This window comes from Podarcis bocagei (assembly GCF_964188305.1).
Source record: "Podarcis bocagei genome assembly, chromosome: 4".
NCBI classification, from domain to species: Eukaryota; Metazoa; Chordata; class Lepidosauria; order Squamata; family Lacertidae; genus Podarcis; species Podarcis bocagei.
The window spans coordinates 91897373-91924875 of NC_138128.1; the positions used below are offsets into that span (position 1 = coordinate 91897373).

The window sequence follows — 27503 nt, forward strand, 5'->3', positions numbered from 1 at the left end:
TACTTGGCTATGAGTGATCGCCAAAGGAGAAGAAGAAGAAGAAGAAGATATTGCGATGTTGAAAACCAGGTATTGCCCAGCCCTAGTGACCAGGGGATGGGAAGAAAACGGTGCCCCAAAACGTGTGGTGGAGACTCAGAAGGACCAGCTGAGGCGACTTGGGCCTTTTCACCCCAACCACTGTGACCAAGCTCTATCTGCTTCACCCCAGGCCTCCTTACGCCATTGAGATTGGGGTGGCAGACAACAATATGTATTCAGTTGGCTCCAGCTCTCTGCAGATGCAATATATTCCATTGCTCCTCAGGGGGAGAATGTTTCAGCCAGCAGGCTCCCTTGGAGCTGCAAAATAATCATGTTCTTGAGTGCTCAGACTGGACACTGCCCACTTCCCCTGCAAGCCTTGAAAATTCCAGTGAATCCAGACTGGGCAGTGTTATCTTTGCTGCTGAATCTTCCTTGGATCTGCATGAACTCTGTAATCCTTTGCTGGTTGATAACATCCCTTTCATGGACAAGGTGGTTTTGTGGGGTGGTTGGTATACAGCCCAGGCACTCTTGGATGAGCCAGAATGTTCTTGGACTGTCTTTTGGTCATAGTGAGCCTGGGTTTGGTACTGAGAGGGATCATAATCCAGTGTAAGGCCCCTGAGGCGTTTTCGGGTGGCCCTCAGCTATATTTGAGGCCCACAGCCCTTGTACTGCCTTTCCACTGCACTGGGATTTGGGAAGAAGGTGTGAGGCTCTGGCAGGGTCCTAGAGTCCTCTTCCCTCCTTCCCAAAGCCTTGTTAGTTCTATCCTATGTTTGGGAAGAAGATGGGAGGGCTTTGGACTCTGCCAGAGCTTTGTGCCTCCTTCCTAAAGCACAGCACCTGACTTTGCCAGCTTGGGGAAGGAAGCTTGGCTGGGAGAATCACATTTTGGCCTTGCTTCCCCACCACCACGCAACAAGGTCTGCGGATTCCATGTTGAAGTACTCTTGCGGCCCACTTGGTATGGGGGTGGGGACCTCCCCTAAACCCTAGAAATGAATAGATGGTAGGATTTTGATTCATTGGCATATGGATGAAAGCACAAGCTGCAGAACTGTGGCAGGCAAGGAATCCCTGGGATGGCTTTTGCAAGCCAGCCTGATGGCCTAGTGAGGAACAAATCTGTTGACATGACAAAAGGGGTTGATGGACCACCAGAGAAGAATTCTTTGGCCTGCGCAGACAGATGTTGCCAAGGTGATGGGGTGTGTTAGGAAAAGTTTTTGAGCAAGGTTGTACCCAGATGAAGGCTACCCACTTAACTTGGAGTGTGAGCCCTATTTAACTAAATGTGCAACTCCAGAAGAAGATGAGAACAAGCTTTTTGAAATCGTAATGGTTATTTGTGTTAAAAAAAGAAAAAAGTTTGGATGGCCTGTTGCTACGGCAACCGGAAGATTCCAGCACCCGTTTCCAATAGCAGCTTAGTTTTGCAGCACTTGCAGTTTGGTGCCTGTAGTGTGTCCTTTGCACTTTTAGATGAAAAACATTTCATGTGACGCTGGAGGAGAAATGGGACCTTTGCACAAGCCCTGAGATAACATGGCAGATGTTTGTCCATCATCTCTTTGGGGAATCCCAGTGCCATTCTATATATGTGTCTACTCAATAGTAAGCTTCATTGAGTTCAGGGAGATTTACTTCCAGGGTAAAGTTATTGGATGGATGCCCCAGAGTCACAGGTTCTCATCACATTAATGGCTGCCCCGTGTTGATATTTACTCTGTGGCCTTCTGAACCTTTAAAAATCATCTTCTGCAAAGGCTGGTGTGAGATTGGTAAAGTCTGAGCCAGCAAAGGAGCAGCAGAAATGGAACACAACATGGTAGACATAAGAAAACAGGCTCAAAACAGTTGTGAGATTTAATGTGCATATGTTGTTGTCATCTGTCTGTCTCTAGAGACAGTGGAGTATACCGCTGAGGGTGAAGTCAAACCACAGCACCAAAGTGACTTTCTGTGGTGTGCAAGCCTGGGCAGCGGGTTTGGGGGTTCTGAGCTGCCCAGATGATACGATCCTGCTCTCGGCCTTGCAGATGGCGTCCAAAGGAAAGCAGAGCAATATGATTAGCACCAGCTTGGCTGCGGGAGTTGCTGGAAGGAGGCGTACAAGGTATCATCCAGTCGTCTTGTGGACTCCACTCTGGATTTGTGTAGTGTTTAAAGGTAAAGGGACCCCTGACCGTTAGGTCTAGTCGTGACCGACTCTCGGGTTGCGGCGCTCATCTCACTTTATTGGCCGAGGGAGCCGGCGTACAGCTTCCGGGTCAAGTGGCCAGCATGACTAAGCCGCTTCTGGCGAACCAGAGCAGCACACGGAAATGCCATTTACCTTCCCGCCAGAGTGGTACCTATTTATCTACTTGCACTTTGATGTGCTTTCGAACTGCTAGGTTGGCAGGAGCAGGGACCGAGCAACGGGAGCTCACCCCGTCGCGGGGATTCGAATCGCCAACCTTCTGATCAACAAGTCCTAGGCTCTGTGGTTTAACCCATAGCGCCACCCGCGTTCCTTGTGAAGTGTTTAGTCCTTTTTCTTCTCCTGATGATATCCCTCAAGGCAATGGAGGTTAAGGATCAGAGAGTTCCTTTCCCTAGATGGGCTGCCTTCCCAGATGGATGAGCCCTATCTGCTTCTTACTGCTACAGCACATGCAGAAACTCTGGATTAATAATGCTGGAGACCTGGATCCAAGAAATAGTACATACTGCCATGCCTTTTTGTGCAGGATTCCACCACTATCACTCCGCCTTCACTGCCTCAAACATGCATATCGGAACCAATCAGTGTCGGGAAAACACAATATGTTAACAACGTTTTTAATGCCGTTTTTGAAGGTAAAGTATCAACGTTGCAGGAAGAGAGAAGCTACAGAAAATATTGTCAGCTTGCTAATTAAAAGTCCACTGTGGTCAGGAGAAGTATTCGGCCTTGATTACCATAATAGGAAGCATTTTCTCTGTGTGTGTCAGCCATAGTGGGGAGATTTATTTTTGGTCCTGAGAAATTTATCTCTTTCACAGCTATTAAAAGCCTTCTCTGGCATCACAACAATCCTTTGAAATATGTGGCAAAAGTTAAGTGGGGCAACATGTTTTCTCCATGATGTGGAGCACATCTGGGAAAACTAACTCTGGGAGAAGCAGATGGAGGAGTTTGCCTTGTCCCAAGAAGAAGAAGAGGAGGAGGAAGAAAGTGAAACAAAATTTGCCTCTAGTGTCCCTATAATAGCAGGTAAACGCGGCTGGCACTGTGGTCTAAACCACTGAGCCTCTTGGGCTTGCCGATCAGAAAGTTGCCGGTTCGAATCTCCACAACAGGGTGAACTCCTGTTGCTTTTTCCCAGCTCCTGCTAACCTAGCAGTTTGAAAGCACACCAGTGCAAGTAGATAAATAGGTACCGCTGCGGCAGGAAGGAAAACAGCGTTTCCATGCACTTTGGCTTCTGTCAATGTGTTCTGTTGCACCAGAAGCGGTTTAGTCCTGCTGGCCACATGACACGGAAAGCGGTCTGTGGACAAAGCCAGCTCCCTCAGCCTGAAAGCGAAATGAGCGCCGCAACCCCATAGGCGCCTTTGATAATAATAGTAATAATAAGTAGCAGTAATAGTAATAATAATAATAATAATAATAATAATAATAATAATAATAATAATAATAATAATTTATTATTTGTACCCCGCCCATCTGGCTGGGTTTTCCCAGCCACTCTGGGCAGCTTCCAACAAAGATTAAAAATACATTAAAATGTCACACATTAAAAAACTTCCGTGAACAGTCCCTTTGACTGGACTTACCTTTTTTTTTAACCCTAATATAGCAGTTTTACATCAGGAAAAGGGTAGGATGGCAAACCCTCCCAAAGTGCTGGGTTTTGATTGAATTGCCATGCCCCACTCTCATGGGTAGGCAAACTAAGGCCCGGGGGCCGCATCCGGCCCAATCGCCAGAAAGACTGAATCCAAACCCTAAATTCGCTTTTCTGCAAGACCCTTCAGAAGAACTTGAGGTGACTTTCTAAGAATGGATTAACAAGTTTGCTTTGTCTCTCATGGCTTAGTGCCTTTAGTATCACCTGTTGAATTTCCCTCTGTAATCTAAATGAACGGCACATCTCCTAATAAAGAAATAACCCTCCCTTTCCCCACATTCTGGCTACCTTGTTAGAACTGTACAATTCTGTACCTGGAATTGTTTTAGTACAGGCGACTTACGTAGCTGCCTGCTTATGTTTTGCCGTAACATTTGCATTAATTCAACCCTCAATGACAAACCTAGACAGCATCTTAAAAAGCAGAGACATCACCTTGCCAACAAAGGTCCGTATAGTTAAAGCTATGGTTTTCCCAGTAGGGATGTACGGAAGTGAGAGCTGGACCATAAAGAAGGCTGATCGCCAAAGAATTGATGCTTTTGAATTCTGGTGCTGGAGGAGACTCTTGAGAGTCCCATGGACTGCAAGAAGATCAAACCTCTCCATTCTTAAGGAAATCAGCCCTGAGTGCTCAATGGAAGGACAGATCGTGAAGCTGAGGCTCCAATACTTTGGCCACCTCATGAGAAGTGAAGACTCCCTGGAAAAGACCCTGATGCTGGGAAAGATGGAGGGCACAAGAAGAAGGGGACGACAGAGGACGAGATGGTGGGATAGTGTTCTCGAAGCTACCAGCCTGAGTTTGACCAAGCTGCGGGAGGCAGTGGAAGACAGGAGTGCCTGGCGTGCTCTGGTCTATGGGGTCACGAAGAGTTGGACATGACTAAAGGACTAAACAACAACAACCCTCCTTGCTCCATTTGAAACCCATTCAATCATACTTACTTCAACTGCCTTTTTCCATTTACGGCCAGCGTTTCCAAGTCTCCTGCCTCCGTCCTATTTGCATGACATAGCACATGGAACCAGTGAAGAAAACATGAGCTCAGATCTATGTATCAAAGCAGGTTTTCCCTACCCAACTCCCAGCAATATGTCAAGCTTAGTAGCTGCCTACGTATGCCTAGTTAGCTGGTAGTCAGAATCAGTTTTATTTCCCTGCGAGCATCGCTCAGGCCTTAGGAATGCAATGGTCGTGATCTTCTGAGATATCTGTAGGAAGCATATGTTTTTGGCTGAATATAATTAAGCTCTGTAAATAACCACTGTGCCTTGGCAAGGCAGTTGAAACAACATTCTTCTGATAACCTGAATTAACATTAGATAAGACTGTCTCTCTAGATGTTCCTTGTCTAATGGCGTCACTTCAAAGCCTCCCCAAATGTTGTTGCTGTCTCAAGAGCTGAAAAATTGCTGAAATTCCCTCATCTTAGTTCTTTCTAAGGAACTCAGTGGACAGGAATCCCATGTTCCCCTGCAGTTTCCAATCCAATTTAAAACGAGAACCACTCTAGGGCAAAAATATTAAAAACATCTGGGTTATAGACAGCTGTGGAAATTGTGTGCAGTGTATTAGGGATCTGTGTTTAATATCAGGCTGTCATATTGCAATATAAGTTTACCTCCAGTAAATGGTTAATCCACAAAGTATAATATGTCCGCCAGTTGCCTGGCTCATGGAAATGGGGGGTGGGGGTGAGTGCTGGAGAATGAGAGTTTGAAATTCAAACACCCCCTTCCGAAACAAGGCGGCCTCCTCAATTTCCATCTGCAAAGGACGGGAGCTCTTGTAGTTTGCAGAGCGTTCTGTTGGAACACTCGAATCAGCCTGATTTATTTCTGGGGCAAAGGGGCGCCCTTAATTAAAATAGCTGCTACTTTCAGTAATGGAATTTGGGTTCCTCCCAGGAGTTCCCCATGCCCCAGTGATTCAAAACTTCTGGTGTTTTGTGCCAAGTGGAAATATTGACTTCACTGTAATGTCTTCGTTGGATGATGAGGGGGAAATGGGTAGTTTGTAATCAGTACCTATGGCAGGGGTCAGCAAACTTTTTCAGCAGGGGGTCGGTCCACCGTCCCTCAGACCATGTGGTGGGCTGGACTATATTTTTTTTGGGGGGGAATGAACAAATTCCTATGCCCCACAAATAACCCAGAGATGCATTTTAAATAAAAGCTCACATTCTACTCATGTGAAAACACCAGGCAGGCCTCACAAATAACCCAGAGATGCATTTTAAATAAAAGGACACATTCTACTCATGTAAAAACACGCTGATTCCCGGACCATCCGCGGGCCAGATTGAGAAGGTGATTGGGCCACATCCGGCCCCCGGGCCTTAGTTTGCCTACCTATGAACTATGGTAAAAAATACACCCACCCACCCTAATTATTCTTGTTAATAGTTGTTACACACACACACACACACACACACACACACACACTTTTTCTAGGTTTGTTAGCAAGCTTGAGCACCACATCATTCTACTGAAAAGAGATAAGAAAACTGGAAAAATGCTAGCTCTGGGGTTGGGTGATACCTGGTTTTCAACATCACAATATATCACCAGCTAAACATCGCAATATACTGATATATCACAATTTCTGAAATAAGGATGGAGCTACATAGAGGCATTGGCTGGCTTCATGGTTTCCCCTCACATGGTGATTTTTGCATAGCACACACATGTCATGATTCGCAGTGTATTGCCAGATCAAAAACATATGAAACCAATATGATACGGCCTTGAAACCGCCCAGCCCTAACACGTATCATGATTCACAAAATATTGCCAGGTCAAAAACTTTGAAACCGATATCACTATATGGATTTCATACCAGTTTTGGACGATATATCGCTATATCGCCCAGCCCTTTGCCAGGAGCAGATGCAAACAAGGGTGGCCAACAGCTGATATTGCAGCACAACTGGGGCCTGGTAGGAATTGCAGCCCCAAAACAGCAGCTGGAGGGCGCCACGTTGGCGACCCCCGGAGTGGAGCATCTCCTCGCCCTTTTGCAACCGCAGCCTTTCCTGGCCTGAGTGCCTTCCTTGCCCAGTGTTGTGGTTGTGGCAAAATTCATCGAAAGGCTTTGCTGCTCATCTGCGTTTTTCGAGCGCTAGATTGAGGGCCACCGATTTAGTCTGAGTGCACTTTATTATTTGGCACCTTAAAGGTAAAGGGACCCCTGACCATTAGGTCCAGTCGTGGCCGACTCTGGGGTTGTGGCGCTCATCTCGCTTTATTGGCCGAGGGAGCCGGCATACAGCTTCCGGGTCATGTGGCCAGCATGACTAAGCCGCTTCTGGCGAACCAGAGCAGCGCATGGAAACGCCATTTACCTTCCCACTGGAGCGGTACCTATTTATCTACTTACATTTTGATGTGCTTTCGAACTGCTAGGTTGGCAGGAGCTGGGACTGAACAACGGGAGCTCACTCCGTCGCGGGGATTCGAACCGCCAACCTTCTGATCGGCAAGTCCTAGGCTCTGTGGTTTAACCCACATCGCCACCCGTGTTCCTTATTTGGCACCTTAACCTGCTCTTAAAATCCTGTCCAGACGAGCTTGCCTCTGTTATTTTAGAGCTCACGTCTTCAGGCACTGGGCAGATGCTACAATCCTGACTTTTATTACCAAAGTGGATGTTGCGGGAAACCCTCCTTTCTCTTTGTGGCACAAATTACAGTTGATTGCTGCTGAAATGCTTAGATGCTGTTGTCCCAAAAGCAAATAGTATCTCCCTCCTAAAAAGTAAGGGGAAATGTGTGTGCGTCTTATGGAGCGAATGCAGGCTGCGCCGCTATCCCAGAAGCCAGAACAGCAAGAGGGATTGCTGCTTTCACTGCGCAGCGATCCCTCTTGCTGTTCTGGCTTCTGAGATTCAGAATATTTTTTTCTTGTTTTCCTCGTCCAAAAACTAGGTGCGTCTTGTGGTCTGGTGCGTCTTATAGAGCGACAAATACGGTATTAGCTATATGGGCTGACTGAGTAGAGAGGACTTTACTTGAGTCCTAGGGTAGTAGGTTTTTATACTTGGACTCCTGGCTTTCTGCTTGGGATGGGATCTGGCCCAACCCTGCCTTGACCACCTCCCAGACTCTGATGAATGTAGCAAGGATCTGTTTAAATGTGCGGGTCTGTGAAACATGGGATCTCCTTCTGACTGCCTCAGTGGCACACGCCTGGAAAGAATTAATAGGGCTAAGCCTTAGATCCTGCTGAAAAGAGAGAGCATTTAAAATCCTGCTAATTGGTGTGCTTTCTTCACACTAGGAACAGAGGAGTTGCCTAGCTGGACCTCCCACAGTGGCTAATGCTCACAGATGCAGTTGACACTCTTGGACTCTGGGTTAGCCAGAGGTCAACTCAGATACTTGCCTTCTTAATGACCAGCGAGTGACCTTGCTCCCTCTCGTACCATTATCCTGAAGAGGCCTAAACGGCTTGGGAGGTCTTGCTGAGCATCTCTGCCTCAGAATTAGCTGTAGACTGGGTTTCCCCGGCTTAGGCTGCACCTATGGGTGTGGAATTGGTCTTGGACCTAGCGCTCAGTCTGTTTGGTTTGCTGCCTTTGGAGACCCCAATCACCTTTGCACCCAGTTCCTTCTTGGTTTCTCGACCATACAGTGGTACCTCGGGTTACAAACGCTTCAGGTTACAGACGCTTCAGGTTACAGACTCCGCTAACCCAGAAATAGTACCTCGGGTTATGAACTTTGCTTCAGGATGAGAACAGAAATCGTGCTCCGGTGGTGCGGCGGCAGCTGGAGGCCCCTTTAGCTAAAGTGGTGCTTCAGGTTAAGAACAGTTTCAGGTTAAGAACAGACCTCCAGAATGAATTAAGTTCTTAACCCGAGGTACCACTGTACATGCAATGGGCTTCCAAGTTACAAGAAAGGAGATTCCCACTAAACACCAGGAAGAACCTTCTGACAGTTTAGAGGCTTTCAGCAGTGGAATTGCCTCCCCTGAGAGATTGTGGACTCCTGGTTCCTTGGAGGTTTTTAAGCAGAGGTCGGATGACCACCTGTCAGGGATGCTTTAGTTGAGATTCCTGCACTGCTGGGGGTTGGACAAAATGACCCTTGAGGTCCCTTTCCAACTCTATGATTCTGTGGAAATCAGAAGTACCAATATTGAAAGATTTGCAATATAGATTTTTTGAAATGATTGAATTAGCAAAAACGACGGCAACAATTAGAATGCAGTCTAATCAAAATCTCAAACAGGAATGGAGATGTGTAGAAGAATACATGACCAAAAGATGCTCCAACAAGAATGTATTGATATGTCTAGACTGATTTCACAAAGTTAAGTTAAGCCAAGCAGATATATAAGATTGAATGTTTAATTATTAAGATACAAAATTACAGTCTCAATAATAAAGTTACAAAATAATAACAAGGAAATCACGCACTGGTGGAGGGAAGACACAGGGCAAGAAATAAGAAACGGATAAATGTTGGTACCTAATGAAATGTGAATTTACGGATATAATGTATATGTATCAATATGTAAAGATCTCATATATGTAAAAAGGTAAAGGGACCCCTGACCATTAGGTTCAGTGGTGGCTGACTCTGGGGTTGTGGCGCTCATCTCGCTTTATTGGCCGAGGGAGCCGGTGTACAACTTCCGGGTATGTGACCAGCATGACTAAGCCGCTTCTGGCGAACCAGAGCAGCGCACGGAAATGCCGTTTACCTTCCCACCAGAGCGGTACCTATTTATCTACTTGCACTTTGACATGCTTTTGAACTGTTAGGTTGGCAGGAGCAGGGACCGAGCAACGGGAGCTCACCCCATCACGGGGATTTGAACCGCCGACCTTCTGATTGGCAAGTCCTAGGCTCTGTGGTTTAACCCACAGCGCCACCCGTGTCCCTCTCATATATGTATTGCAACATTAATAATAAATAAGTAAATAAAACCACACAGACACACAGATTCTGTGAAACATAGCTGGGCTATTCTTGAATGACGGGATTGTCTGTCGCAACTGTGGTTTGGGGAGTGTGTCATGGACAATCCAGCTCAAATGTTGCTGAGGGCTGCCCAAAAAGGCCCCGAGGGCTGGCATTGGACCACCTTATATACAACGTCTAATTATTTCTCAAAAACTGAATGGTTGTGCCTAAATATTTTATACCTTATTTCCCCTTCAGCAGACTCCTGTGGCTGAATGTATGCAATTCTGCAAAATCAGTTCAAGGTGGGGTTGGGAAAGGAGCAGGGATGGTATGGTTTAATGGTTAGAGCATTGGAGTGTGATCTGGGAGCCAGAGTTCAAATCCCCACCCAGCTGTGCAGCTCACTACTTTTGGCCAGTCACTGCCTCTCAATTTAACCTACTTCCCAGAGTTGTTGTGCGTATAAAATGGGGAGGAGAACCAGCGTGAGCTGCTGGGGAGAAAAGAGGGATTAGAAATGTAATAAATAAACAAATTCAACAAACATCAAGTTTGGAGACGGGGTGAGGGGTGTGCCTTTTGTAGTGTTGAAAAAGGAAAGTTGCTGAAACAAACTTTACTTGGGTAAAAGCATGCCAGGCAGTGTTTGCTCAGATTCCAGTGTCAGCAGAGCTGAGACAATAGAGATGCAATTTGCAGAAGCCTCCCAATTGCCCTGGATGCGCGGTCAACTATAGCACCATAGCAATAACCTGCAAATTTCCTTGTTAATAACGAGAACGGACAGAGAGCAATTCAATTGCCTTTGCAGAACAATTGCCTTCTTACTGGTGGAACTGATATCGTGCAAAAACACAAAATCCAGCATTGTGCTATGCAGGCGACACGTAGTAAAGCCTTCTGTTAGGATCAGGCAGTTTACTTTGGTGTGAAAATATGGACACTTGTTTTGCACTTGGAACATCACTGTTTTATTTATAAAATGTTTCAGGGCATGCAAACAAATTTCCCGGTTCCTGTTTGACAGCGTGAAATACGATGCCAATAGACTTGTGAGCAAGTCTTTCCTGCTTTTGCATTCCTGGGATTGCATATCCTGAGCACGTCTCTTGAACACTTTATGAGTCATGTCCAACTGCAACTTGTGCCAAATGTGAGTGCTAAGGACTATGGAATCTCAGTCGTCATATCATGGGAAACCGATGCTGGTTTTTGAATAGCGTGGCCCTAGGCAAAGCCCATTGCACAAGGGAAACCCCGTCTGTCTTGCATCCAGCAGGATAATCTCTGCAAGACATCCTACTGATCTGTATTACAGTGGTACCTCAGGTTAAGTACTTAATCCGTTCCGGAGGTCCGTTCTTAACCTGAAACTGTTCTTAACCTGAAGCACCACTTTAGCTAATGGGGCCTGCCGCTGCTGCCGCGCCATCGGAGCATAATTTCTGTTCTCATCCTGAAGCAAAGTTCTTAACCTGAGGTAATATTTCTGGGTTAGCAGAGTCTGTAACCTGAAGCGTATGTAACCTGAAGCATATGTAACCCGAGGTACCACTGTATTAGCAAAGATCTTGCCATCCTTCAAAGTGCAGCAGGACTCCCTACGCTGAGGTCAGGCAATTGCGGGAAATCTCCTTAATATCATGGTAACTGCATGTCTCAGCTGGTATGTTAGGCAGAGATTTTGACTGCATTCTACTATCACAGGTGTGGGCCACAAGATCAAGTGATATGTGCACATCCCTTCTCTGATTAAGTGAGAAATTCCAAGGGGCCAGCGCTTGACCAGGTTTCCTCCAGTTTAGATGGTCACTTGGAGGCTGCCTCCAGATCCCAAAACTCACTGCTCAGTGATGTGGTCACTGTTAGAAACTCAGATCTACAAACTAACCACCAAGTGGCTCCTTAAACCAAGGTTACCGTTGGCAAAATAGAATGTCTAGTTGCCATTTTGGGGTCGTCGTCTTTGGCAATCACTCGTATGGAAGATCACTTGTCTTCCATAAACACGGTCTTAACAGTGAGTCTGTAAGTGACCGTGGAGGCGAATTCGGGATCCACACATCATTCCACAGTGGGGACATAGGTTTCTGAGCGGGAGTTGATCACGGTGTGGAGTTGCCAAGCGTGCCTTCCTCTTAGCATGTTTCCCACTTGCGTCCTGAGTTCGAGTGCCTTCAAAGCCCATGACACCTTTGGTAAAGGCTGTTCTCCAGTTGGAGCACTCTCAGGCTAGTGTTTCCCAATCGTTGGTGTTTATACTACATTTTTAAAGATTTGCCTTGAGACAGTCTTTAAACCTCTTTTGTTGACCACCAGCATTACGCTTTCCATTTTTAAGTTTGGAATAGAGTAGTTGCTTTGGAAGATAATAATCAGGCATCCGCACAACATGACCAGTCCAACGAAGTTGATGTTGAAGAATCATTGCTTCAACACTGGTGATCTTTGCTTCTTCCAGTACACTGATATTAGTTCGCCTGTCTCCCCAAGTGATGTGTAACATTTTTTGGAGACATCGTTGTTGGAATCTTTCTAGGAGTTGGAGATGGCGTTTATAAGTGGTCCATGTTTCACAAGTATACAGTAAATTTGGTAGTATAATAGCATTGTAAACAAGCATTTTGGTTTGTATGCGAATGTCCTGGTTCTCAAGCACTCTGCACTTCAATCAGGAGAAAACCGCATGTGCAGAGCTCAGGCAATGCTGGATTTCGCCAATGTCTAGTTGTCTAGACATGTCTAGTTGCCATTTTGGGGTAAGATGACTCTAAAGTCTTTATTTTTCAAATGATGGGGTGACTGTGATTCTCAGTTAAACATCTGGTAAGTTCAGATGACAACCCTGAGCAAGGATAAGAGCTTTGAGAACTTGAAGAAGAAAAGTCCCTTGATCCAGGGGACAATCCACATATATCTATTGGCCTATCCCAACCTCTTTTTCTTAATGGTGACTGCTCCTGCTCAGGCTGCACAGAAAAAGCAGTTTGCTTCCCGAAATTCTTTCCGATTGTACAGATAAAATATACCTGATAGAATTCTACAGGGTGTGATATTAGTGTGCGAAAACACTGATTCAGTGTTCCCCAGGCATGCACTTCCAGGTGGTGGAGATTTCAGGTTCCATCTTGGCGCCCAGCCATCTTCAAGCAGTCGATAACCAGGTCCAGAATGCGCCCGGCACCCGCCTAATTTCAAACACTGGATGGGGGTGTGCAGCAAACCGGGCGCCAGAGAGGCATGAATGCAGCCCAGTTCCATGGAAAACGTAGCTGGCTCATGAGAGGCCAGCTACCTCCCACAGGGATTTCTCTGGTTATAGAAACCTGGTGAAGGTGGGAAGAAGATTCAGCTCTCCCTTCCGTTCTGGAGCAGTGATGCTGAGCAGGAGGAAGACTCGGATGTGCCTTTGACCCCCTCCTTGCTGCACAGGAGCCCACATTGGAAAGGAGGAATAACTGTGCAGGTTTCAGAGCTTGAGCCCTTTAGACCTTCTCCAATTGAAGATGCTGCACTGTTGTTGCACGGGCACATTTTGCTGGGTTGTTTTTTTATAGTTAGTTTGGGCCCACAATGGTTTCCTTTAATTGATTGTAAGGTTCAGTGAAAAACAGTTCTTAGAATCCATTTCCTGACTTCGCATACATGCTTTGACACAACAAGTTCTTTTTCTGCAAATGTTTTGAGGAAGTCATGGTTCTCCTTGGAAAAATAACTGTGTGTATCCAAGACTGTAAGATGCCACTTAGACATGCAGAACTGCGTTAATGCACCCATCATTTCCTGGACTGTTGGTTACTTGTGCATATTTTCCCCAGACGACCTTGCCTCCTTGTGTCACGGGACCAAGCTCACTCACATTCACCTTGATGACAGTACCTTTGGTAATTACCCCCAAAGATGTCTACAGAGGAGAAGAGGGATTCTTTTTTACACTAAGAATAGGTAGGCAAAAATTGGTTTAAGTTCAGGATGTGTTACCTGGGCCTTCTTGAATCGTAAACCCATTGACCGAATGAAACGTTCATATTTAGGTGGCTTTCGGGTACAGCCACCACCAACAAAACACACTTTAGTAACCATTCTCTTCCAAGCCTCCTTCTTTCTCTTTCCTGTACGGATCACCTTGAGCACTTCTGTTTCTCCCTGAGCACGAACCTTGGGTACAGGAACCTCCTATTTCCCAGCTTTCTCATATCGCTTCTGTTTAATCATGTTGGAGAGAACTTCAGACTAACCCTCTCTGTCCAGCAGATATGCTGGCACAGCTCCTTCTGGGGTCTTGTCATCATTTTTCTGCTTGGTATTTCTCTTTTCATGCATCTTAATACAGTGGTACCTTGGGTTAAGTACTTAATTCGTTCCGGAGGTCCGTACTTAACCTGAAACTGTTCTTAACCTGAAGCACCACTTTAACTAATGGGGCCTCCTGCTGCTGCCGCGCCGCCGGAGCACAATTTCTGTTCTCATCCTGAAGCAGAGTTCTTAACCTGAAGCACTATTTCTGGGTTAGCGGAGTCTGTAACCTGAAGCGTATGTAATCTGAAGCGTATGTAACCCGAGGTACCACTGTAGTCTTTTTCATCTGTATCTTCTCTGCATGGCGGTGTTTATGATAAAGTTTAGCTTTCAGTCCAATCATTTTCTTAGCTTTTTTGAGCGTTCATGAGCCTCACGGCCCTCTTTCTTCCTCTTCCTCTCATGGTAATCCAAACGAGAACCATATCGCTTCCGATGTAACTCTATGTACTCATTTTGTGGCATGGTGCCGCGGTGCCTCGGAATCGTTTTGCTCGTTTTAAAAGCGCTTTGCAATCCTGATCGTCAGCCTTCGCCGAGCAGCCGATAAGAAGTACGAAGAGGACTGGATTTGCCGGTTTCCCGTTCCGTGCATTCATGTGCCACCTGCCTTTCATGTTTGCCCTATGCAATTCTGACAGCAGCACTGCGGGCCTGGGCCAGCGTCAGGAACACCCACCCACACGCCATAAGTGTGTGTGCCTGCAAGCGTTTGCCCGTATCGCAAGCTGAGCCGAATGACGTTGCATACGGAAGCGCTCCCTCTGCTTTGTCGCATAATTTTCGAGCTGTGTTAAAATCGTGACTTCTAAATAACACGGTGTCTGTGTGTGTGTGTGTGTGTGTGTGTGTGTGTGTGTGTGTGCCTGAAACAGCCACCCAAGTAAATTCATAACCATGTTGAGGCTTGGATGATTCCCTCACGTAGGCATTTCAAAGGGTACAAATATAAATAGAATAACTTTGATTTTGTTCACAAAGGATTTCCTCCCAGTTAATATAACCTTAGCTTCACAATTGATCAGTGTGCAGCGACTACATGGGAGGGGAGCCTCAGATCTGGGGGGGCGCACACATGGCCCCCAGACCTCGTTGTTTGGCCTTTGGAATTCTCCCCAGGCTACCCCCATTCGCTGGCCCTGTTCCACCCACATAAACACCTCTGTAGGTGTTTGTGCCTGTCTGGACTGTTTCCTTGAACCCTGATAATTCCTCTTGCCTGCCTGGATGCAGGATAATAATAATAATAATAATAATAATAATAATAATAATAATAATAATAATGCGATAGAACATCAAACATTAAAACTTCCCCAAGATTCCCCAAGAAGGGACGCAGGTGGTGCTGTGGGTTAAACCACAGAGCCTAGGACTTGCCGATCAGAAGGTCGGTGGTTCGAATCCCCGCGACGGGGTGAGCTCCCGTTGCTCGGTCCCTGCTCCTGCCAACCTAGCAGTTTGAAAGCACGTCAAGTGCAAGTAGATAAATAGGTACCACTCCAGCGGGAAGGTAAACGGTGTTTCCATGCGCTGCTCTGGTTCGCCAGAAGCGGCTTAGTCATGCTGGTCACATCACCTGGAAGCTGTACGCCGGCTCCCTCGGCCAATAAAGCGAGATGAGCGCCACAACCCCAAGAGTCGGCCACGACTGGACCCTAATGGTCAGGGGTCCCTTTACCCCTTTACCTTAAGATTGGTGTGCTGAAAATAGCTTGCTGTACAAAGGTAAGCTTTACCTTTGTACACCCACCCACTTTTGAGACTGGCCCCGCCCACTCCTGGCATGTGGCCCTTGGAAGGTTGCCTGGAACGCACGGTGGCCCCTGAACTGGAAAAGTTTCCCCCTTTTTGCATCATGAATTAGCTTCCCTGCCCCCCCAATTCTTTTAACACAGAACTTTGGCTCGGCAAGTGGTAACACCCCCTTCCCGCTTTCAGAAAATGGGTTGTTTGTTTCTGAACAGCGACAGTGTTATCAGTTTTGTCATTTCGTAACAGAAGGAATGTTTATTTCAAAGCAGGTGCTCCATTCGCTGTGTGTGTTCCCAGCAAGGTAACCACCGCTGTGACCAGAGAACTTCCTGCCCCCCCTCCCAAAAACACCCCCCCCCAATCTCTGCAAAGCCTTTTCGATTGTGTGGACAGGAAGGAAGAACGCTGTATGGCTCTCATCCTGTCTTTGAAGGCATAACTCTCCCTCCCAGCTGGAACAGCAGACTTAGCTATTCCTGTCCCCCGCCAACCTCCACAATAATATAGTTTTATAAAGTCTCCAGGCTGTGAGGTTGCACATGAAATGCGGGTCCCGGGGTACACAGTTGCCAGACTCGGATCCTAAAGAAAAGCCATGCTTGCAATGAGGAAGCAGAACTTTTTGAAGGCAGGGTACTTTCTGACTACTGGGAAACCGGCCTGTGTGCCAAGATTTCCAGAAGAAGCTGCTTGGACTATTCCCTTCCTTTTCGCAGCAGCTGTTTCCACTCTGTATTTTAATGAGGAGGCTGAACTTCAGCCATGGGGGAAGGATTTCCCCCTAATGGCACCCCCTCCTGCGGCTAGTAGAGAGGGTTTTGCTTGCATTTCATGTTCTTTGCTTGCATTATGCAAATGCCTTTGACTGCGCACTTCCAAAAAAAGGAAAACACTGCGCTCTCCGTCAGTTGCATTCCGGATTACCAGCAATGTTGGGGCTTTCCCCTCCAACATTCTGTGGACTCTTAATTTCGATGTGCCGTTGACCTTGCCAAGTGAGTATTTAAAACTTCCCAAGGTTTGAATTAGTCTTTTTTTTAAAAAAAAAAAAAGTTCTTCAGTGAAAATGGGATTTCCTCCGCATTTGAAGGCAGATTCAGTTGGAACTGTTGCATATAATCTTTCCGGCAAAGTTAACTCTTAAATCCCTACTACCTTCTGTGGAGTCTTTCTAGTGCATTTAACAAGTTTTACTGGCAGAAGGTAAACAGGGCTAAAGGGTAGATCATCAGCAGTTTTCTTTCTTTGTGTTGTAATAATGAAATGTGGATGCAAATCTGTTAAAGCCCACAGAGTAGCCAAGATTGCAGATGTTAATCTGGGGCTCAGGTTTCTTTGTGCAGTTAACGGTTTTATGTGCATTATTTGCTCAGTGCCAAATCAGGTTTGGTTGCTTGTAGAGAAAGCTACTGGTGATGCAACCCTAAGTATACTTTCCCATGAGTAAGAACAGCTGAACATGTGGGATACCTCTGAGGGAGCATGCATAGATCAGGCTGCACATACCTTCTGTAATTTCGTCAAACTTCATAGGCAGTTAGTAGATATTTTATTCCTTTGTGTGTTTACCATGTCGGAGCAAAACTGAGAAAACCGTGGAAGCAGCGATTCTCTTTCATGATAGTTCTAGAGTACATTAGCTAAATTCAGCAAATAGCAAAATACTCCCTAGAGAATATTGGGAAACAGCTCAGTTATTCTCCTGTTGTTGTTGTTGTTGTTGTTGTTGTTGTTGTTGTTGTTGTTGTTGTCTTGCAGTTCGTGTGTATATTGATGAAAGAGGGATTTTGAAAAGGGACAACTTTGATATTCTGTGTTTTACTAATTTGGAAAACATTCCTGATTGATACTTTTCTCAAAAAGTCAATTTCTGTAGGATTATGTTCCACTCTTTCAACCAAACTGCAGCGTGCGTCATTTGCAGCAGAAAAAAAAAAACGTGTAGGCGTCTGGTTTGAAACCCTTTTGATTTCCTTCCCCCACCAAAAAACCCCCCACCACTTTACATAAAAGTCATTGCATATGAGAATTATGAAGCAATGCAGGGAAGTGCCATATGTTCAGTTTAGTTTACAGCTATTTTAAAATTATCACCCTTCCCACACACAAATCCATTGCTTGAAGTGTAACGTGTCGGTCCCCAACTCTGCAAAATTTCCAGACTGGTGGTGATGCCTGAATGTGGCAGCAAACATGTTGATGTGGTTGTTTGAAGAGCTGGAGGAAAGAGGTAGCAGATGGATAGGGATGGCATTGGTACTGGAACCAGAAAGGTAGTGCTGATCCTTCGTGGTCCCCTGTGGCCACCATTATGTTTTAATTCAGACCCACTATTCAGAACAAGATTACCGTATTTTTTGCTCTATAAGACTCACTTTTTCCCTCCTAAAAAGTAAGGGGAAATGTGTGTGCATCTTATGGAGCGAATGCAGGCTGCGCAGCTATCCCAGATGCCAGAACAGCAAGAGGGATTGCTGCTTTCACTGCGCAGCGATCCCTCTTGCTGTTCTGGCTTCTGAGATTCAGAATATTTTTTTTCTTGTTTTCCTCCTCCAAAAACTAGGTGCGTCTTGTGGTCTGGTGCGTCTTATAGAGCGAAAAATACGGTATAATATTCAGAGTGCCAAGCACGCTTCTGTTCTCTTCAACACTGATCTAAATTAAGGGCCAAACCAGACATAATATTGAACATGGCTTTGCATTTACAGTGGTACCTAGGTTTATGAACTTAATCCGTTCCAGAGGTCCGTTCTTAAACTGCAACTGTTCTTAAACCGAGGCGCGCTTTCCCTAATGAGGCCTCCCAGCGCCGGTGCCCGTCCACTGTTCGGATTCCATTCTTAGACTGAGGTAAAGTTCTTAAACCAAGACACTAGTTCCGGTTTTGCGGAGTTCGTAAACCGACTCGTTCTTAAACAGGACTGTTCTTAAACTGAGGTACCACTGTAATGTGGATATTCCTCTTAAAATGTAAACGGCAACCAGTGGCGAGGGAATGATATATTTCCGTAGTTGGTGCCAAAGGGAGATTTCCTCTTGCTGAAAAAGCAGCTTTCAAGGAACAATCTTCTGTAGTAGGTAAGGACAGGGTTTACACCAGGGGTCAGCAAACTTTTTCAGCAGGGGGCCGGTCCACTGTCCCTCAGACCTTGTGGGGGGCTGGACTATATTTTGAGGGCGAATGAACAAATTCCTAGGCCCCACAAATAACCCAGAGATGCATTTTAAATAAAAGCACATGTTCTACTCATGTAAAAACACCAGGCAGGCCCCACAAATAATCCAGAGGTGCATTTTAAATAAAAGGACACATTCTACTCATGTAACAACACTTGGGCCGGATTTAAAAGGTGATTGGGTTGGATCCGGCCCCCGGGCCTTAGTTTGCCTACCCATGGTTCACACCCTTCCCACTTGCTATGACCCCAGTAGCGCTAAGCCTTTCCACCAGCTGTTATTTGCATTTAACGCACGCACATTTGAAATTGTATCTGGTTTAGCCTTGAGGGTAAGTTGGTCGAAAGGGATTTTAGTCCGAGGGTTTCAAAGGTCTTGTTGCATCTGCTTCGACGGGAGTCCTGAAAATATGGTCCTATTCCATCCGGAAAAACACTGTTAACTCACAAGTAAATGTAGGCAGGCATATTGAGTGAGGCGTGTCCTATACTTGCAGCAAATAAGGCAATGTGCTACTGCATCTGAGGAAAAACAACATTTTGGCTATTTCTGCACCGCATCGCTGACTCTCGCATGAGTTGCCCTTGGTGCATACAAAGTTTCTTTCTCCTAAGGTCTAGCCCAGAATGGCCTGATCTGACTGGAAGCAAGTTCTTCAAGTTCCCAAGCAGAAAACAAAACTTCCAGTATCGAAGCACCATTATACAAATAAACGGCACAACTACACCTACTGTTTCACAGGTCTGGTTGCATCACCTCAAAAAGGATATCTTTGGGGAAGGTTCAGGGGGAAAAGCAGGCAAAGTTATAAAGGGGATGAAACTGCGTCCCTCTGAGGAAAAGTTAGAAATTTGGTTCTTTTTAGTTTAAGAGAAAAGGCAAAAAAGAGGTGAAGTGATGGAAGTTCGTAAAATTTTCTCCTCAGTGCTAGAAGTCAAGGACATGCAATGAAACTGAATATTGGAAGACTGAGCGAAGACCAAAAGGAAGTACTTATTCCTGCAGCGCCCAGTTTAAACAATGGCATTGGCTTCCATGAGATGACCACCAATTTGAACAGGGTTTAAAAGAGGGGAGTGCTGTTCCTCACAAGTTCTGCTTCCAAGCTTCTCCTGGGCATCTAGATGCCAGGGAGTGGGCAGAGGAGGAAATGGTGAAGACCCATCCTGACCCCTTCCAGGGAGGAGGAAGAGGAAGACAGTATAGATTGACAACAGGGGTTTGAGGGAGGTCGCAGCTCAGAGGCAGATGAGGGGGAAAGCTGGGAAATCATGAGAGAGCCAGAACAACACCCAGCTGACATGTTGTTATTAGAAAGCATTCCATCTCCCAGAACCCGGCGAGCCTTAAAAGTAGGAGAGCAAAGAGCTCAAAGACAGAGGGCACATAGCAGCACCCATATAGGAGATGGTGATGATGACGAATGAGGAGGTGGGAGAGATAGGGGGTAGAGTGTCACTCAGGACAACGCTGTGGCGTTTGCCCGTTCTTTTGAAAATGCCTATACAGTGGTACCTCGGGTTACATACGCTTCAGGTTACATACGCTTCAGGTTACAGATTATTACTATTATTATTATTTATTTATTCCACCTGAGGTTGACCACAAATACAAAATCTGCCTGTTATTTGGGTCCTTGTTGTGGTGACCATTCAAGACTGCGGTGGGCATTGCTTGGAAACAGCTCAATAAAGGCATTTCTTAAGGAGACTGGCAAGAGTTTGGCCAGATAACTAGCTCTAAAATGCTCTGTTTACAAGAGTGGATACCAAGGGGAAATTTGGGTGTTCTTTGTAAATTCTACTTTGGATTGGGGGGGGGTCAAGATTGCAAGTGGAACGGGATATAAGATTAGAAGCAAGGGAGAAGAGACTGGAGGTCATGAGGAAAAATTAGGATCAGGAGTTAGGAAAGAGGGAGAAAATTTGATTGGCGTCTGAACGGCTGGACTAACTTGAAATTGCACAAAAGGGCATAATGTATCTTTCCTCAACCTATTTTTAGAAGTCAGTTAAAGTTTAGGAAGCAGAAAATCTAGGCAGACCGAGTTAGCACAAACTGTCCCATTGCTGCTTTCGCTTGGCTATGGTTCTTAGCAGATATACAGTGAGATGAGTTCTGAAATGATTTCCCCCCACTGTTTCTTGGTCATCGTCTGTCTGGAACCACAACATGGATTTATTTGACTTCTTCTTGCTTCAGTTTCTGGAAACCCTCCTACCGGGCTGGCACTACTGCCTGGAGCAGAACACTCTGGCTGTAATGAAGTCCTCCTATTGCTAGGTGTTCATTACCTTTGGCACAACAGTATGCCAAAGAGCATGGTCATGACTAGGGAAATCATAGGTAAAGGTAAAGGGACCCCTGACCAGGTCCAGTCGTGACCGACTCTGGGGTTGTGGTGCTCATCTCGCTTTATTGGCTGAGGCAGCCGGCGTACAGCTTCCGGGTCATGTGGCCAGCATGACTAAGCCGCTTCTGGTAGACAGCCGCCCTGGACACAGAATTAACCTGCACCTCCATGGACAGCTGTGAGTCCAAAATGATTCCCAGGCTGCACACCTGGCCCTTCAGGGGCACAGTTACCCCATTCAGGACCAGGGAGTCCTCCACACCAGCCCGCCCCCTGTCCCCTGAAAACAGTACTTCTGTCTTGTCAGGATTCAGCCTCAATCCATTATATGGTGAGATGTGTTGCAACTAGCTCATAGGAAAGCTGCGCAAGATTATGTCAATTGGCTGCCAGCCTCGATTTGTCCATGCTGTCTATCACAAGGCCAGTGGCGAATGACAGGTGCACACATTGCAGCGCGTCCGTCTTCCAGCGTCCCAGGGCATTCCATCGCAGATCCTGCTAAAGTTCAGGAGGATATGCAGATCTCTCTAAATGCCACACACATTCTGGAGGATAATTAAGCAGGACTTCCCTACCTAAACGAACCACTTTCCCCCTCTTCTTGCTGACAGCTAGAAGCTCCTATTAATGTGCCACAATGTTGCTTGGGGAGATGTCTCTATGCAGCTCAGAGTGTTAGGACCCGGGCAGAAGCATAACCAAGGATACGCAGTTCCTCTCACCATCCTTTCTTGTCAAGAGATTGCTTACCAGGCAACAAAGCTGCTGCTATATTAGGGATCAAAGAATGTGGCCGAAGGGCTCTCCACAAAACCGCGTACCAATGAGCTAACCCTGCAACTGTTTATTCCCAAATAAAAGTTGTTGTTGAATGGAATCGCAGTAGTTGCCAAAGACCTTCTTAATAAGAAGACCAGTTTGCAAACTTCTCAATGCCTGCTAAAAACCTTTTTGTTCAGGCGTGTCCCTTTATTATGTACATTCGTTCTTTAAACAGCTGATTTTATCTGTATTTTGATAACTTTATTGTGTTTACTCTTTCAAGGCCTGTTTTCGGCGATAATTTTAAATGAATATTTTATGCCATTTTATGTAAATTGCCTAATGGCTTTTATTTTTATTTTTATTAAGCATTGTATAAATCTTGTTAAACAAACAACTAAATAAAATTTCTGCTTCAGGCCGCCAGGGAATGGCAGGGATGGTATTAGCAATCATGCTAAAGCCCAGCAAAGAATCCAAGCCAAATTTGCACCTTGGACCTGCAGTTTGTTCCACCTAGGTTGATACCCATAATCCAGACCCTTTTCAGGAAAATCTGCTGAAGAATAGTTGAGTTGTTTCCTGCTTGGCAGGGGGTTGGACTCGATGGCCCTTGTGGTCTATTCCAACTCTATGATTCTATGATTCTAAAGCAGTTCAAACATGTTGTATTGAGGCGTGATAGTCTTGTATTTACCAACTCCCCTTCCCCCTCCTCACTCAGAACATATAATAATAATAATAATAATAATAATAATAATAATAATAATAATAATATAAGATCAATAATGGGGCTTGTTATGCAGCCCAGGAAAAAGGAGGCAAAAGGTTTCATTTATGGAAACCACCGCAAAGAATGTTGATTTTGACAGACTCAAAACTACAGTGCTGTTCCTTTGAGATAACTGGAAGGTGAAAACATTGCAAAGGCAAGTGTTGTTTTTTTCCATCTTGGAGTCGCTTCTGAGGAAGAGCAACTTAGCTTCAAGTTGAAGAAGAACTGAGGAGGAACATCTCATCCTTTATCTCTGTTCCTGTCAGCTCCCTCGGCCAGTAAAGCGAGATGAGCGCCACAACCCCAAAGTCATTCGCGGCCGGACTTAACTGTCAGGGGTCCTTTACTTTTACCTTTTTAGAAATAGAACATCAAGACTCCTTTATTTATTTATTTTTTATAAAATATTTATTAAAGTTTCAGAAAAAGGAATTACATAAAAACAAGAAATACAAAAGTAAAAGACAAAAATAAAAATACAAGAAAAATACAGAATAATAAAAAAATAAGTACACTTACAGAAAAAAAGAAAAAAAGAAAAATAAAAAATCAACCTTTCCATATCTTACATTCATATCCTTGTTTCCCTGACCTCCTCATACCTCCCTTTTTTGTGTTCCAATCCAATTAATTAATTCAGCAATTTCTTTCCCTCCTTATTATCCTGATCTTTGATCTTAATATATTATAACATTAATTTTTTACCTATTTAGAAATCCAATTTTTCCATATTCTTTTATATCATTACAGCTAGAAACCGCTTAACTTCAATCAAACATCATTCTAACATTCTTTAATTTTGCAATACTTCTGTAAATAGTCTTTAAATTTCTTCCAATCTTCTTCCACCGACTCTTCTCCCTGGTCTTGGATTCTACCAGTCATTTCCGCCATGTAGTCCATCACATTCCATGTAGTCCATCACATCAAGACTCCTTTAGCAGCTTCTCCACTCATCATGAAAGAAAGAAATAACCAGCTTCTGGTGGCATGGACTTCAGGCAAGCATCCATGTTTCAGTATTCAGAAGTGAAGGCACGTAGTTATCTTACTGCACACCTATCCACAATAATAGCATTATAGAATTGTAGAGTCCAACCCCCTGAAATGCAGGAATCTCAGCTAAAGCATCCATGACAGATGGCCACCCAACCTCTCCTTCAAAACCTCCTGAAGGAGCGTCTCCACCCCCATCGTTCTACCCGGACACTGAGGTCCAGCGCCGAGGGCCTTCTGGTGGTTCCCTCACTGCGAGAAGCCAAGTTACAGGGAACCAGGCAGAGGGCCTTCTCGGTAGTGGCGCCCACCCTGTGGAACGCCCTCCCACCAGATGTCAACGAGAGCAACAACTACCAGACTTTTAGAAGACATCTGAAGGCAGCCCTGTTTAGGGAAGCTCTTAATGTCTGATGCATTACTGTATTATAATATTTTATTGGAAGCTGCCCAGAGTGGCTGGGGAAGCCCAGCCAGATGGGCAGGGTATAAATAATAAATTATTATTAATAACAATTACTCCAAGGAAGGAGAGAGTCCACTAACTTCTGAGGGACTTCTTTCCACTGTCGAACTGCTCTTACTGTCAGAAAGTTCTTCTTGGTGTTTTGTCAGACTCTCCTTTCTTGTAAGTTGAAGCCATTGTTTCAGGCCCTACCCTCCGGAGCAGGAGAAAACAAGCTTGCTTCCTCTTCCATGTGACAGCCTTGAGATATTTGAAGATAGGTAAAGGTAAAGGTAAAGGGACCCCTGACCATTAGGCCCAGTCGTGACTGACTCTGGGGTTGCGGCGAGGGAGCCGGCGTACAGCTTCCGGGTCATGTGGCCAGCATGACTAAGCCGCTTCTGGCAAACCAGAGCAGCGCACGGAAACGCCGTTTACCTTCCCGTCGCAGTGGTACCAATTTATCTACTTGCACTGGTGTGCTTTCGAACTGCTAGGTTGGCAGGAGCAGGGACCAAGCAACGGGAGCTCACCCCGTCGCGGGGATTCAAACCGCCGACCTTCTGATCGGCAAGTCCTAGGCTCAGTGGTTTTTAACCCACAGCATCACCCGCGTCCCTTTTGAAGGTGGAAACACTCTATTTTTCTGTGTGAGCAGCCTCCTTCCGCTATCTTTAGTGCCAGTCGGAGACTGATCTCCTCATTCATGGTGCCCCAGTTATGGAATAATCTTCCGGGGGTGGGGTGGGGTGTCTCACCTGGCACCTAATTTGTTGCCACTTTGGTTTCTGGTTAACACATTTCTTAGGCATTCAAATGCATGTTTCATCTCTGATATTGGTTCATGCTGTTCTGCCAGTGCCGTTTCCGTTCTCCTTCTGCTGCATCAAAATTCTGCTGCGTCTTGCCTCATGGTGCAGCCACCTCTAAACGTACACTAAAGGACATTACTCACTCTGGTCTTGTATACACCAGTGGCCAAAATTGTGGAAACCTTTAGGGAAAAGTGTGTTTCTGAGGTTTGATGGCTCATAACACCATTTTTTGGGGGTAGGGGAGTAATACCATAAAATTATATATCTGTGGAAAGATAATTTAATGAAGAATGTAATACAACAAAGTTTGTTCAATTATCTGTATTCTATCAAAAGCTATAGCCAAATCACCAAAAAAAATGAAGCACAGCTTGCTTAGGTTGATATGCAGTATCATTTGAATGTAGCCAATGAGCATGAGTGTTTAGAAAGTCAATCAGGTGTTTAAAAGGTAAAGGTAAAGGACCCCTGACAGTTAAGTCCAGTCATGAATGACTCTGGGGTTGCGGTGCTCATCTTGCTTTACTGGCTGAGGGAGCCGACATTTGTCCGCAGACAGTTTTTCCGGGTCATGTGGCCAGCATGACTAAGACTCTGGCGAAACCAGAGCAGCGCACGGAAATGCGCTTCCCACTGGAGCGGTACCTATTTATCTACTTGCACTGGTATGCTTTCAAACCGCTAGGTTGGCAGGAGCTGGGACTGAGCAACGGGAGCTCACTCCGTTGCAGGGATTCGAACTGCTGACCTTCCTAGGCTCAATGGTTTAGACCACAGCACCGCCCGCATTATGAGCCATCAAATCTCGGAAATACACTTTCTCCAAAAGGTTTCCACAATTTTTGCTGTGTGTGTGTGTGTATGGAAAACCACATACACAAAAATGGTCCTGAAATATTCAGGAAGGAACCCTTGCTTCTGCTAACAACTGTTTGCATCTTATTCTCTGAGAGCGGGCGTGGGAATAGAAGGGAACCAGCCATTACTGACCTGCTTGACATGCAACTGTGAGAAATTTGATGGATGCCTGCGTGGGAGCAAATGGTGCTTTGCAATAAATGTTAGAGCTGGACAGGAACCCGTTAGTCAAAGTTACTGTACTACTCTAGACCTTGATGCTTCACGTTGCTTTATTACCACTCTGTGTCCTGTAGCTCCATTTTTATTGATCACAGACCCTCAGCACCAAGTTAGGAAAGCACAATGCTTTTTGTTTTTATTTTTCTTGATTTTCATTCTTCGGCCGTGAATGTTCAAACAGGAAATACAGTGGTGCCCCGCAAGACGAAATTAATTCGTTCCGCAAGTTTTGTCGTCTAGCGAATTTTTCGTCTTGCGAATCACGAAATCCCATAGGAATGCATTGAAAATCAATTAATGCGTTCCTATGGTCAAAAAAAAGTCCAAACAAAGCCAAATTTGGTACAACAACAGTTTATTAACTGCTCTTTAAAGTCACACATACTGTAAAGAGCAGTTCAAAAATTGAAGGGAAAATAAATTAACTTTATAAACAAAACATGTCTTTGTTTTTAGACAAAGGAAACAAAGTCGCGAGACGTTTTCGTCTTGCGAAACAAGCCCATAGGGAAATTCGTCTTGCGAGGCAAATCGAAAACGGAAAAACCTTTCGTCTAGCGAGTTTTTTGTCTTGCGAGGCATTCGTCTTGCGAGGTACCACTGTATAGCCGGAAGAAGGGAGCTCGTCCATTGCTGTTTCTTTGGTAAGCACATCTTGTGCTTTTAAGAATTGTGTGACGGATAATGAGAGGCGAAACTAGAAGCGGCCCTGGACTTTTTGAAATGATTCCGTGCTGATTTCTGAGGCCGCCTCTCTGACCGAAGTGTAGTTTAGTCTGTTGCTTGTGGGCTCCCCAGGGACACCACAAAGGCCATGGAGACTAGAAAATGCTGGACTTCTTTAATCTCTGGGAAAAGCATTGGAAGAGCGATCCGAAAGTTTACAGCATGTTATTCTTCGAAAGAGAACTACTTGAAAATGGTATTTAACTCCGAGCAGGCTTGCTAAAATATGTAAGACTAAATCAGATAAGTGCTGGAGATGCAAAGAGGTTGAGGGAATGTTCTTTCTTATGTGGTGGACCTGTAAAAGGGTAAAAGAGTATTGGGAAATAATCCGCAATAAAATGAAAAACATGTTTAGAAGCACTTTCCCCCCAAAACCAGAGTCCTTTTTGTTAGGGATCATTCAGAGGGAAATTCCCAGGTGTCAGAAAAGACTATTTATGTATGCCACCACTGCGGCCTGTGTTTTGTTAGCCCCAAAATGGAAAAAGAGCAAG

The 27503-nt window shown here is 45.3% G+C and overlaps 1 protein-coding gene, 1 long non-coding RNA gene and 1 pseudogene across 5 annotated transcripts in view; 1 reads left to right on the forward strand and 2 right to left on the reverse strand.

Moving 5' to 3' along the window:
• SORBS1 (sorbin and SH3 domain containing 1) overlaps window positions 1-27503 on the forward strand; it is a 212920-nt gene that overhangs the window by 32913 nt on the left and 152504 nt on the right. Inside the window, exon 1 of one of the 3 annotated variants that reach the window (XM_081191484.1) lies at window positions 16690-16869. The exons of the other annotated variants lie outside the window; for them this stretch is intronic. The gene's annotated coding sequence lies outside the window, so the exon portion shown is untranslated. Of the gene's footprint in view, window positions 1-16689; window positions 16870-27503 lie in introns of those variants that run through there. 3 annotated transcript variants of the gene reach the window in all.
• On the reverse strand, window positions 1884-25817 carry LOC308585884. Its single transcript, XR_014007666.1, has 2 exons — window positions 24919-25817; window positions 1884-2457 (listed from the first exon to the last, which is right to left on the reverse strand). It is a non-coding gene; the product is annotated as an uncharacterized lncRNA (long non-coding RNA).
• On the reverse strand, window positions 13385-14607 carry LOC308585928 (ribosome biogenesis protein NSA2 homolog; annotated as a pseudogene). The gene is made up of 2 exons (XR_014013505.1): window positions 14391-14607; window positions 13385-14146 (listed from the first exon to the last, which is right to left on the reverse strand). The product of XR_014013505.1 is annotated as a ribosome biogenesis protein NSA2 homolog (transcript).